The 12,195-nt window shown below is 40.8% G+C and overlaps 1 long non-coding RNA gene across 1 annotated transcript; it reads right to left on the bottom strand.

The window, feature by feature from the left end:
• Positions 1-8,836: 8,836 nt before the first annotated feature.
• On the bottom strand, positions 8,837-11,848 carry LOC114074485. Its single transcript, XR_003574897.1, has 2 exons — positions 11,602-11,848; positions 8,837-11,261 (listed from the first exon to the last, which is right to left on the bottom strand). It is a non-coding gene; the product is annotated as an uncharacterized LOC114074485 (long non-coding RNA).
• Positions 11,849-12,195: the final 347 nt, after the last annotated feature.

Below are 12,195 nucleotides of genomic sequence, written 5' to 3' on the forward strand. Positions count from 1 at the left end.
AGGGATCGAGCTCAATACCCCTTCTGCTGACTATAAATTCCAACAGCTTCTCGCATGGAACTCCAAAAGCGCATTTGGCGTGATTTAAATTCATGTTATAACGACGCAAACGATCAATGAATTTCCTTAGATGTGTCAAGTGGTCCGAATTCTCGCGGGATTTAATTATGACGTCATCCACATATACTTCAATCTCCTTGTGAATCATGTTGTGGAATATGGTCGCCATAGCCCTCATGTAGGTGGCACCCGCATTCTTGAGGCCGAACGGCATCACCCTGTAGTGATCTATGCCCCAAGGTGTGATGAAAGCCGTCTTTTCCGCATCCTCCTCATCCATCAGAATTTGGTGATAGCCCGCGTAACAGTCCACAAATGACTGCATTTCATGCCTTGCGCAGTTATCAATCAAAATATGAATATTTGGCAACGGAAAATTATCCTTCGGACTAGCTTTGTTGAGATCTCTACAGTCAACACAAATCCTGATTTTCCCGTCTTTCTTGGTGACCGGAACAATATTGGCAAGCCAAGTTGGATATTGATTCAATTCCACCAATCGAGACTCTATTTGCTTGGTGATCTCTTTTTTAATCTTCAAACTCAGTTCAGGCTTGGATTTTCGAGTTTTTTACTTCACCGGATCGAACCTCGGATTAATCGGCAGCTTATGAGATACGACGTCGGTACTTAACCCTTGCATTTCACCGACGTCCCAAACGAACACATCGCTATATTCAGCAAGCAAATGAACTAGGCCCTCTTTCTGAGCTTCATTTTGGCAGGTGCTGATCTTAACCTCTTTAAAACACACTTTGGATCTCCCAAATTAACCATTTTCGTTTCCTCTAGATTTGGTTTATGCTGATTCTCGAACTGTCGAAATTCCTCGGCGACATAATATGGTTCCCTACTTTCTTCTTCATAATTGTCAACCATGTCGTCACCTGCCTCATTTTGTTCATTTAGCTAGTGACATGACATGACATTGGCAGGTTTGTAACTTATGTTACTGAAATCATAAACAGACAAATTTAGGAAAGTAAGGCATAACAAACCACTAAATAAATAAAGTTAAAAATAAAGAGGCTTTCATTTAAAAACAATGCAAACTTTGGCCATGGCATGGGGCCATTTGCCTTTCTGAACATCACAATGAAAAATCAAAAATTTGAACAGTTAAGAAAATGCAAAATGGTGGGTCTCGGGCCTCTTCCGGACTACAACCGGTTTTAATGTGCATGAAATGACGCCTTTCTACCGAAGAGTTCGGGGTATCAGGATCAGTGTGGATGTCCAGTTCCGTAGCACCTCCCCTAGTTCAGCATCGCAAATACAAACTATCTCGACCTCCTCCTCGACAACATCATCGATCTTCTCAAAAAGGTCACAGATTCCTTCCCTAAAGTCTTCACGTTCGGCATACTCTCAGATCGTAAATGATTGATACAGTTGCGGGATTGGCATAGTCAAAGCTTGATCATTTTTCTTCTTCACCTTCATGTCATCATCTATTTGGATGTACCCCAAACAATTTCTGGATCCCTTAACGAGGACCGTAACAGGCTCAATAATTCCTTGGGAATCTCTTCCCAATCCAAACCCTGGCTCAAAACCGTTCTGCAGCATCACAATGGCTATCATCTTGAATACGGCAGGCATGGGGGTCTGTGGGGCCAAGTCGTCTGCGGTGGCATTCCCTTCTCCACCGTATAAAAGTCTATACCTCGCGAAATCTCATCAATTATTGACACCTGCCTGCAAGGGTGACTCCCCTCGACATGAATAACAAACTCTTCATTCTTCCGCACAAGCTTCATCATTTGATGGAGAGTAGAGGGGACGGCTCCAGCCATATGGATGAACGGCCTTCCCAAAAGAAGGTTGTAACTGGTATCTATATCCAATACTTGAAATTGCGCGCTGAACTCTGCGGGTCCCATTTGAAGGGTCAAATTTACTGCTCCCAACGTGTCTCTTTGAACCCCATCAAAAGCTCTCACGTTGACCTGGTTTTGCTCCAGTTTCCAAAAGTCAAACCTTAGCTTCCTCAACGTCGACAACGGGAAGATATTCATACCAGATCCGTCATCTACTAAGACGCGGTTGACAACCTTTTCACGGCATATCACAGTGATGTGCAGCGCGTTGTTATGTGATCTTCTTTCAACAGGCAGCTCATTGTCACAAAAGCTTATTTGGTGCCCTCAAATAACCTGATGAATCATGGCAGTCACATTATCACTACTTGTACCTGCGGGTATGTATGTATCATCAAGAGCTTTCATTAGATCCTGCCTGTGGGATCGAAAGCTCATCAGCAGGGCCCATACGGAGATCTGAGCTGGAGTCTTTTCCAAATGTTTGACGATGGAATAATCCTTTGGTTGCATTCTTCTCCAGAATTCTTCCGCTTCTCCTTCGCTTATCGACCTCTTAGCCTGGTCCTTCCTCTGTCCTCCAAGAGCAAGCTCGTCAGGAGTGTAACACCTTCCAGACCTGGTCATGCCTTGAGCAGCAACAATTTCAATGAGAAACATAGGCTTGATGAGAGTTTCTGACGGCACCAAGGCAACAACCTTTGTAGGTGTCAAAATAATAAACTCTCTCTTTTCTTTGACGCTTAAAGAAGCGACAGCCTTTTCCAAATAATCGTGAACGATGGGAGTAATCATCTTCGTTCCACACCAGTCTTCATCTGTCTCGATCATATTGACATTGTCGCCTCAATGATTTAGCAACGGGTTTGTGTTGACATTTGGCGCCGCCGGTTGGAGAGAGACTACCTCCTGATCAATCATATCCTGAATTTTGTGCTTGAGGTTGATACAATCTTCCGTATCATGCCCAACACTATTAGAATGATTAGAACATCTCTGTTCGGGTTTGTAGAACTTTGAATTGACATCCACGGGTTTGGGCCCCATAGGGTGGATGTATCTAGCCGCTGCCAGTCTCTCATATAGTTTAGTCCGGCTTTCAGCGAGTGCAGCAAAGTTCCTTGAAGGACACTTCTCAAATATGGGTCGGGGAGGGTCATAACTGCCTTGTTTTGGGGGAGGCACCTGTTGATAATTTCTGATATTTAGACAGGGAGCTTGGCTTCTAGGATATGGATTTGTTTGATAATTTGGCGATGGAGCTTGGTAATTCGGAAGGGTATTTTGGTATAGTGGAGCTTGGACTTGATAAATAGGAGGGGATTCTCGGTAGCTCAACTGTACATTAGCACAGTTGAGAGCAATACCCTGATAGGGAGATGGGATTTCATAAGGTGGAGGGTAATTTGCGTAAATGGGAGATGGACTTTGGTAATTGAGGGGTGGACTTTGGTACAGTGGAGCTTCGGCGTTTGGTTAAGTAGGGGTAGTATTATGGTTATTGGGATGAGTGGATTGAGTGTAGCAAGCTTGGTAGGACTTTGGTGAAGACCTGGAACGACCTTGGGAATACGACGAGCTTCTGGGGGTTTTCCTTCCCCCATACGAAACAGCAGCAACTTCTTCTCTTTTCTTTTTCAGCAATCCTGAAGATCCAGGTAATGCGGCTACACGGACTATCTTCCCTGATGTCAAACCGTCTTTGATAGTCTCACCGATCTTGACTATCTCGGCAAACTTTGATCGAACGAGCAACATGATTCTATCATAGTATTCCGGATCTTGCACCCGCACACACACTTCAACGATTTCTTTCTCGGTCATGGGCGGCGTTACCCTTTCCGCTTCTTTCCTCCACATATAGGCGAAGTCCCTATAGCTATCAGTTGAATCATTTTCTCCAGAGAGTACCAATCGGGAACTATTTCGACGTTGTAGGCAAATCGATCGATGAAATCTTTGGCAAACGCATTCCAACTGGGACATTTCCTGGTATCATGCAAGGTAAACCATTCCAGGGCCTCCCCACACAAGCTTCAGCTGAAAAGCCGCATCAACAAAGCTTCATCCCTTCCAACTCCCACGAGCTGGTCATAATAAGCTCTCAAATGACCATAGGGTTGCCCACTCCTCCGAAGGTGATAAACTTCAGAATCTTGAACCTTTATGGAAGGTCCAAATCAGGGTGGATACACAAGTCCTTGTAACTGAGTCCAACGATGTCGGGGATGCATTGTAGCTCTTTCATGGCCTTTTTGATTTACTCTTTTATATCGACCCTTGGATCCTCCTTTGCCCTCCATTCCTTTTCTTGTTCGTCATAGTGGTCCAACTCAGAACTATGCACATCGTGCTCGGCAGGGACGAGAACTTTGAAAGAGACTATCTTTTGCAGGGGTGGAGCTACGGAGGGATTTTGAGCATTTTGGGCGTTTTGGTAATTCTGTACGTAGGCCTGAGGATTGGTGTTCTGATTTAAATGGTGATGAGGTGTGTAGGGATTGAAAGCATTTTGGTTCTGGTTTTGGTTTTGATTTTGTGGCGGTGGAGCGGTTTGATAGTGAGTATTTTGACGATGGGGTGGCATTTGAGGATGGTTGTTTTGAAGAGGTGATGGAGTTTGGTAGGATGCAGAAGCATATTGGGGATGTTGGGTAGTTAATTCTATAACCGACGAATTATGAGCAGGTGTAGAAGGCTGGTTCTGAGCTGGATCCACATTTGAGGAAGGGAAGTAGATTGGAGGCCTCCCATCAGCAGCGTTAGAAGAAAATCCAGGTGGAGGCAGATCCTGTCTCCGTTGCATTTCCACTCTCATCTCTGCAATCTGTTGCATCAGCTGCATAATAAATTCATTATGTTCCGCTACGGTGGGCTGAGCCACCAACACATCCGTAAGACTCACTTCTTCATTGTTATCTCCCATAATTGACTTTCCTCTGTCTGAGCATTGTCTAGAGAAGGAATCTGCGGGACCTTTTGATCTGGTGAAATAAGGATGATCTGTTAGCTGTCGATCGACACAGATCAGTTTCAAAGTACTTGAGAAGGAAAACAACTCAAAGGCAGATTTGTCAGTGCAGATTCAGAGTACAAAATGCATAACATCACACAGAGAGCAGATAAACACACAAGTTGCTTTGTTGGAGGACATTTTTAACCGACGAGTGAGGAAGGAAACACAATTTCTAACAAAAGGAACTTGCTTGTTTGAGTTTTGACGCTTGTCTAAGGAAAGGCTAAATCATGGTGAGCTACGGTCTTTTTGCTGCTGCTCTTTGACGTCTGTTGATCTGGTCTTTGTATCTTCTCGTAACGTGGAGGGGAGAATGAAAATTTTTAAAGATAGAGGCCGGGCCTAGGAAGGCTGCCTACGTATCTCACAGGGAGAATTCAGGCCCAACGTAGTTCGAGTACAAGATCAAACATTTCATTCATTTGTTCATTACGATTACAAGGAAATTGGAAGGCAACGACAGAGATTTTAAAAGATGAAATGACATGACACGTTAGTCATTTCTCTTTTTGTTGCAGCATTAGTTTCTTCCTTTAAGACGACCTAGGAATGGAGGCTTGTAGACGATTTCCTCGCCGTCGTCCTCCTCAGTCACTTCAGGGTGAGCGTTGTCGGGACCACTATTTGCTGCTCCTTGCTCATAGGCGGGGTATTATCGCCTATCAGGTTGCTATGGACAGTCAGTTCCTCATCAAGTAACATTCTTTTAGCTAATAGAATGATGGTCTCCGAATCTACTCTCGCCTCTCTCGCTTCTCTTTCTTGCACTTTCAATCGAAGCATGTCCAACTTCTCTCTCAAGCCGTCTGTCTCCGTCTCAACATCTTTCTTTCTCTTCATCTGTGATGTCAGATCCTCATCCAACGTCACAGCTGCAGCTTTGTAAATTGCGGTGGCCATGTTGACTCTGAGCCCTTCTTCCTTGACTTCTTGAATTTCCCGAGTGATCCGTTCGATCTTTCTTCATAGTTCTTCTTTAGTGAGTTCCATCTGGATGTTCTTACCGTTGTCCATAGAAGTGATTTTGCCTTTCCTGAGACGGTAGCATGATGTTTTAGGATTGGTTGTATAGGAGGAGGTCTTTTGAGTGAGAAACTTAAAACTTGGAAATTTCGGTCGGACATTTTGTAATAGTGGCTTCTGTATATTTTTTTGAAATTTCTGGATAGGAGTGGATTTACGATATCCTCATTCATAGCAACATAACACATAAGCAGTTAAACACACATATATCGCGTCCTAATCATGCATGTGACCCTTTTTATGCCAAGGGTAGGCCTAGCGATCTGAATGATGTATTGCGTCATTTAAACAAATAGTTGTATCCCACAAAATAAACTTCACTAAATATCATAGCGTTCATTACATAATTTAAAATCAAACGGGGTACAATTAGGGAGGGGGTGTGATGCAAAATACGGATAAAACAATCCCACGCAGCGAAGTCAAAAGGTTGATTGCTCGGTGAACACGTATGGCTATGCGAACACAGCTTTCGAAGATGTTGGTATGACTCGTAAAGTGTTCATCTGCTCGTCCAGGGTTGTGTCAAAACGCATCAGACAAGCCCTTGTATCGGCTAGCTATTGTGACGTCACAGCTAAAACGCTCTGAGGTTCTAACTCTCGGAATCGGTACTCTCGCTCCCTTTGTTGAAATTCGTGCTTTATCTTCTGAAATTCTTGCTCCTTTTGCTGAAATTCTTGCTCCCTTCGATCTCACTCCTACTTAAAATGCTAGGCATGGATCTGAAGCCTTGTCTGTACGTCTTCAATTTCTCGACCTATGCGTGGTACCAGACTCACTATACCATGCAGATGATTCTGCAACCATGTTTTGTATTCGTCGACATATCAAACTTCATTTCTGTTCTTGGTCATATCCTATTTCATATTGACACGTCCTGCCCTTTCCTGGAGGATGATCTTAGCGAAAGGTATCTCTTTGTAATCTACAACAAAAGAACTAGCAACCCCTTGGACGGGTATGATTTGTGTTCTACCGAATTGTCGCATCACTGTTGTCGGGTTGTAGGGCCGCAATCCTCTGATGCTAGGAAGGACTAAGAATGAAAGTTTGGCCCCTTGTGCTGCTATCCTCTCGGACTTGAAGTTTGGTAACATCAACTGTATGTCTCCTTCTTTCAGATCATAAAATACCCTTGCCCACGCGTCCCAAGTGGTATAAAATGGAAATTTGTGGACACTTAGATAGAACTCATAATTATAAAGAGGACTCGTCTGGCTCGGTTTGGCCAACTCCTGTGGTTGGGCGTCGTCCCTTTTACAGAGATGCTCAATCAACCACCATTGAAGTAGAATGTTGCAACCTTGGAAAAACGAGAACCTTTTTTACACAGGCTTAAAGACTGACAAAATGTCGGCCAAAATAATCGGGGCAAATCTACAATACTTCTTTTCTTCTTGTTTTCTACCAATTCCTCTGAACATGGCGTCCACTACCATCACGATCCGGGTGTCAATTTCCTTTCCTTCATATTTAGGGAATACAATAGTTCCTAAAAGGCATGCAGAGAAAGTGATAGTCTGAGTTTGCCTCCAGGTACATTGATCATGGAATTCATTCGTAAATAGTCTGAAATAGCAGTCATGCCCCCATCTCTCGAAAAATCTCATTAGTGGAATATCATGGGTCCCCAACCAGTTTGCTTTTACTAGCAACAATATATTCTTCAATTCCTCAATAGTTGACCTATCGGGAAGAAGGATGTGATGATTTGGACAAATTTTCCTTTTGCCACATGTCCCAATAGAGTCCAGACAATCCGTACTTTCCTCTAGCGTGAGCGTTATTTTAACATCTCCAAATCGAAAAACCATCTTTTCATTATCCCAAAATCGAGTGATAACATCGATAAACGTGGGCCAGATTTGACCCAGGTGAACCGAGATTACCCTCTTTTGACAATCTTTGAGGTTGTTCCACCATACGCGGAGAATGTCCGGCATCTTGGTGACCATGTTGAAATTAAGGAACTGACTCGACATCTACAAAACATACAACAAGTTAATTGCCATTCCCCACGACACAACAGACATTTAAACACGCAATACATCCTTCAGATTGATCACAAAAATATGATCGTCCTATCAAGCCGTGGGCTATTTACACTCAAGGCGATCTTTCTAATGGTGCCAACACTGCTTGGGTGTTGGGTCGTCTTAGGCCAATGCGCTATTGAAGATTGGGTTTCGTTGTATTTTAGTTTAACCCAAGCGAACAACTTGGGCTGGGACAGCTAACGATCGCTGACTATCAAGTAGCCAACTACACTTGTCAGGGTGTCCCGAGAAAACTTTTAGTTAATGAACAATTGCGAACCCGCATAGTCGTTCTTTAGTGGGAATGAAAACAATTGTCGTTTGACGGAAAATGTCATTCCATGAATGAAACAGTAAGCAATAAACAGATAAACAAACATACACAGCCAAATAATGTTAGTTTTAAGGTTAGAATCCTCTTAAGACTCCCCAGCGGAGTAGCCATTTCTGTTTTATCAGAAATCAAAAAATATTTAATTTTGAAGGGTTTTTGATTTTTTAAAGAGTCGCCACTTATTTTTGAGAAAAATTAAGAAAACTTTATTTTTCAAAAGATTAAATAGAGAAAAATCGATTGAAAATCTTTTGGGGAATTCGGGGATTCAAATTAATGTCTTAAGAAGGTGTTAGGCACCTAAAATATTCCGCTTAAAACGTTTAACAACAACTAATTTATATTTGGCTAAGACTTGTCTTGGAAAATTATTTGGATTAGCAGAGAGTTAAATTATTAACTTATTATCTAAGCGATTTGTTTGCAACATCTTTATTGGTTTTATGTTGATAAAACATTTGAGGCTTTTACGGGAAGTTTGGAGTTTCTTAACTTTAGAACTAACTAAAACACAAAGTAAATAAATAACCAAGAAATAAGAGAGAACGGAAAGAGAGATTCGGGTCCAAATCCGGGTTCTGTTCGCCTTGACCAGAATTTGGACCCACCTGTCTTTTAGGTTTTTAACCCATTTTGTTTGGGTTTTTGACCCACTTCACCTGTAACTGTCCTAGACTAAGCATATAATATACAGAATAAATAAATAAAGGTAAAAGACGACAAGGGGTTATGCCCATTACAAATTAAATATAAATTCGAAAAAAAAATTGGAGTCTTCCAATATGGCTTCTTCGACTTTCTTCAATTCTTTGAATTTCAAGATCTTTCCTTTGGTTTTACGGTTGGGAGACTCGATGAAAATAGGGGACTTTTTGACTCTTTTAAAAATGCGAGTAAAGGGGTAAAATTCACGACCAAATCCGACGAATTTCACATGCAACGAAAGAATATAAGGATTAGCATTTTTAGGCAAAAGGGAAAGAAACAAATACAACATGATTCAATTAAACTGACATAGACCAAATAATCTCGAGACAAACTTACCTAATTAGTTACATGAGGTAAATAATATCTAAACTAGGTCATCAATATAAAGAAGATCGAAGAAAATACGGGCACATGACTCGTGAGGAACATGCTGCCTAACCAGACTCATCAAATGAAAGGTGAAAAACAGAGCTTAAACTCTACAATAACGACATGTAATGGATTAATCTGATTATTTTAACTTGTTAAGGCAAAAGATAATAAAAATCGATGAACAAGCTAAGAGCAAGACAAAAGTTCAATTTCATACATAAAAAGTAAACCCCCCCAAACTTGAACACTGCTCACAATTAATTTGATAAACATTAGATATATTTACTTGTGGGGACAATAATTAATTATTGAATAAAATTGGGAAGGACAGAAGCAGTGATGACATAAAAAGAAACAAAAATAGGAAAACTTGATCTTAATCACAAATGCTCAACTGAAGCTACATTTAAGCTATGTCTTCATTAGACAAAAGAGCAATTAATTATGCTAAGGAAACTAGTTACAGTAAGTATGTGATTTCCTAATGAACAAAGGAAAGAAAAAAAACTTTGAACATGAAGATAACACTCATAAAGAAACTCTAACAAGCTAAATGATAATAGAAGAACACTGACACATAAATTTATTTGAAAAACCTTCAAACCACATGCCAATGACAATCACACTCTCCTCTCGTTTAACTGGGCCGGTGAAGTTCTAATAGATGGCCGAGAGGAATTTATATACATAAAAAAAACAGAACAGGCAGCAAATTCCAGTAGATTAACACGATTTAAAATTGAAACCAAGCTATTAAACTAACACATAATTCCAAAATTTAAGCTAAAAAAGCATAGGGACACCATACACTTAACAGACGCCTGAATGAAAATAGTTAACCGAACTAAGCGACAAGATATATCCATGTAAACGACTTTTTGGAAAGAAATCGGACTACTACATTGATGAGACTTAAAATGAACTAAAGAGACGGACCCCTAACCGTATTCGATAATAAGATCACAAAAAAAAGTCATGAAAGAGATAATGATACTTAGAGCGGAATCGAGCTAAGCAGTGGCTAGAACTTATGACATGCCACTGGAAACATGAAAAATACATAAATGGGGGTGTGAACAAAAGCTTTAATAATGAGAAATAGCGCTCGATGTTTAGGCCAGCTAATAGTGCAATGATATACTTAATTAGTTAATCGAAGAGTTTTTAAACTTTACAAGAAGGAGGGAAGATGCAATATATAAAGGTTAAGCAAACAAACACGACGCGAGCTTGAATGGATTACAATATAAAGCATTAACATAAATGCACAAAATCATATTATAAGCCATTGAATTGCTCATGATCATATCAAAACAAAGAAATTGTCACCAAGCGGTAAGTCACGATACTCCAACAAACTAATACGCTTTTAACAACAAAAAAACTGATTCGAAAGAAAAAAAACGACATGACGGAGAGTCAACAACATCATTTTAATTTGAACTAAGACATCGATTCAAATTACTATTCAAAAGAAGATTCGGGTTATAACTTTAACGAGATTGTTTAAATCAGTAGAGAAGTAACCAATAGATAAAGTCGCTAATAAGATCGATTCGAGATTCATTAGGCAGAAGATATGCCAAAAAACCGAAGCCACGCAAGTGTATGAACTCAGGACTTCAAATATTAAACATTTAACAAGACTAAACTTAAGGCAACAACAGCTTACGAAAAAGAGACTCACACTGGCTAGAATGGGAAAAACTTCTATCTATAAACAAGTTACAAGAACAAATATTAGGCATACTTAAGAGCAACTAGACAAAATTAGTAAGAAGCATTATGAACTAAACATAAGGCTAAGAAGGGAATTTTACCTTCTTGTGGGAAGCGGTGGGACAGTGACGAGCTTGAGAGATTCCGACGCCCGGATGTAACTCTGATAACTTCGACAAACAAAAATAGAAGTAAACAAGAACAAAGACACCACCTCTATGTTTTTTTTTAAAAAAAAAACCCTAAATAATTGTATATATCGATCTCTGGAAATTTATGTTGTATGCTTTGTTTTAAATGCTCGCTGATACTCCTCCGTAATACCTTTTTTCTTTTTTTTTTTCTTTTTTCTCCCCCCTAAAATAAATAGGAAGAGAACTTATATAGGGAGGCATTCTGGGAGAGCCCTAGCGGGAAAAGGGTAGAAAGGGAAGATCCCTATTTCACAAAAATTTCAAATTCTCCCCAGAAGATAAGGATGAACAAGCTTGATTTAGTACGAAATTGTACCTATCTCAACGGAACTCGAAGGAAGGCCATCCGATCTTAAGCCAAGGACGCCCAAATTGCGGAGATCGTTCCATTTGGTCTGCACAGTGTACATGCTGCCTTTCTCTGAAGATTGTACGAATCAGAAAAAGAGAAAGAAGAGAGCAACGCGCAATTGTCGAAGGGAGAGAGACCAACTCGCGCGATTGAACCTCACCCCATTAGAAGTCACATGAAAATTCTGGGTTTGGGGCGTTGAGGTAGAAGAAGATAAGGCGTGTACTACTACGCGTTTGTTGGACCAAATTGTGCAAAAAGAAAAGAAAAGTAAAAAAACAAAATGGGTTGGGTCTAACGTTGGGAAATTGGGCCGATTTTATCTGGGTCAAATAGCAGGCTTGTCGACAAAATGGGCTGGGATTAATTTTAAGCCGGCGAGAAGAGAATTGGGAAGGATGGGCCTGAGATTGGAGAGACTGGGAACTAAAATTGGTGGGCTAGGGTTAAATTAAGAAAAGAGAACGGAATTGGGGTGGGCTAAATTTCTGAAAATAAGATTAAAAACATTGGGCTGGATGCAGGATTTGTTGGGCTGGATAGGCCCAAATCTTGGTC

The sequence above is a fragment of the Solanum pennellii genome, chromosome 10, assembly GCF_001406875.1.
Source record: "Solanum pennellii chromosome 10, SPENNV200".
NCBI lineage: Eukaryota > Viridiplantae > Streptophyta > Magnoliopsida > Solanales > Solanaceae > Solanum > Solanum pennellii.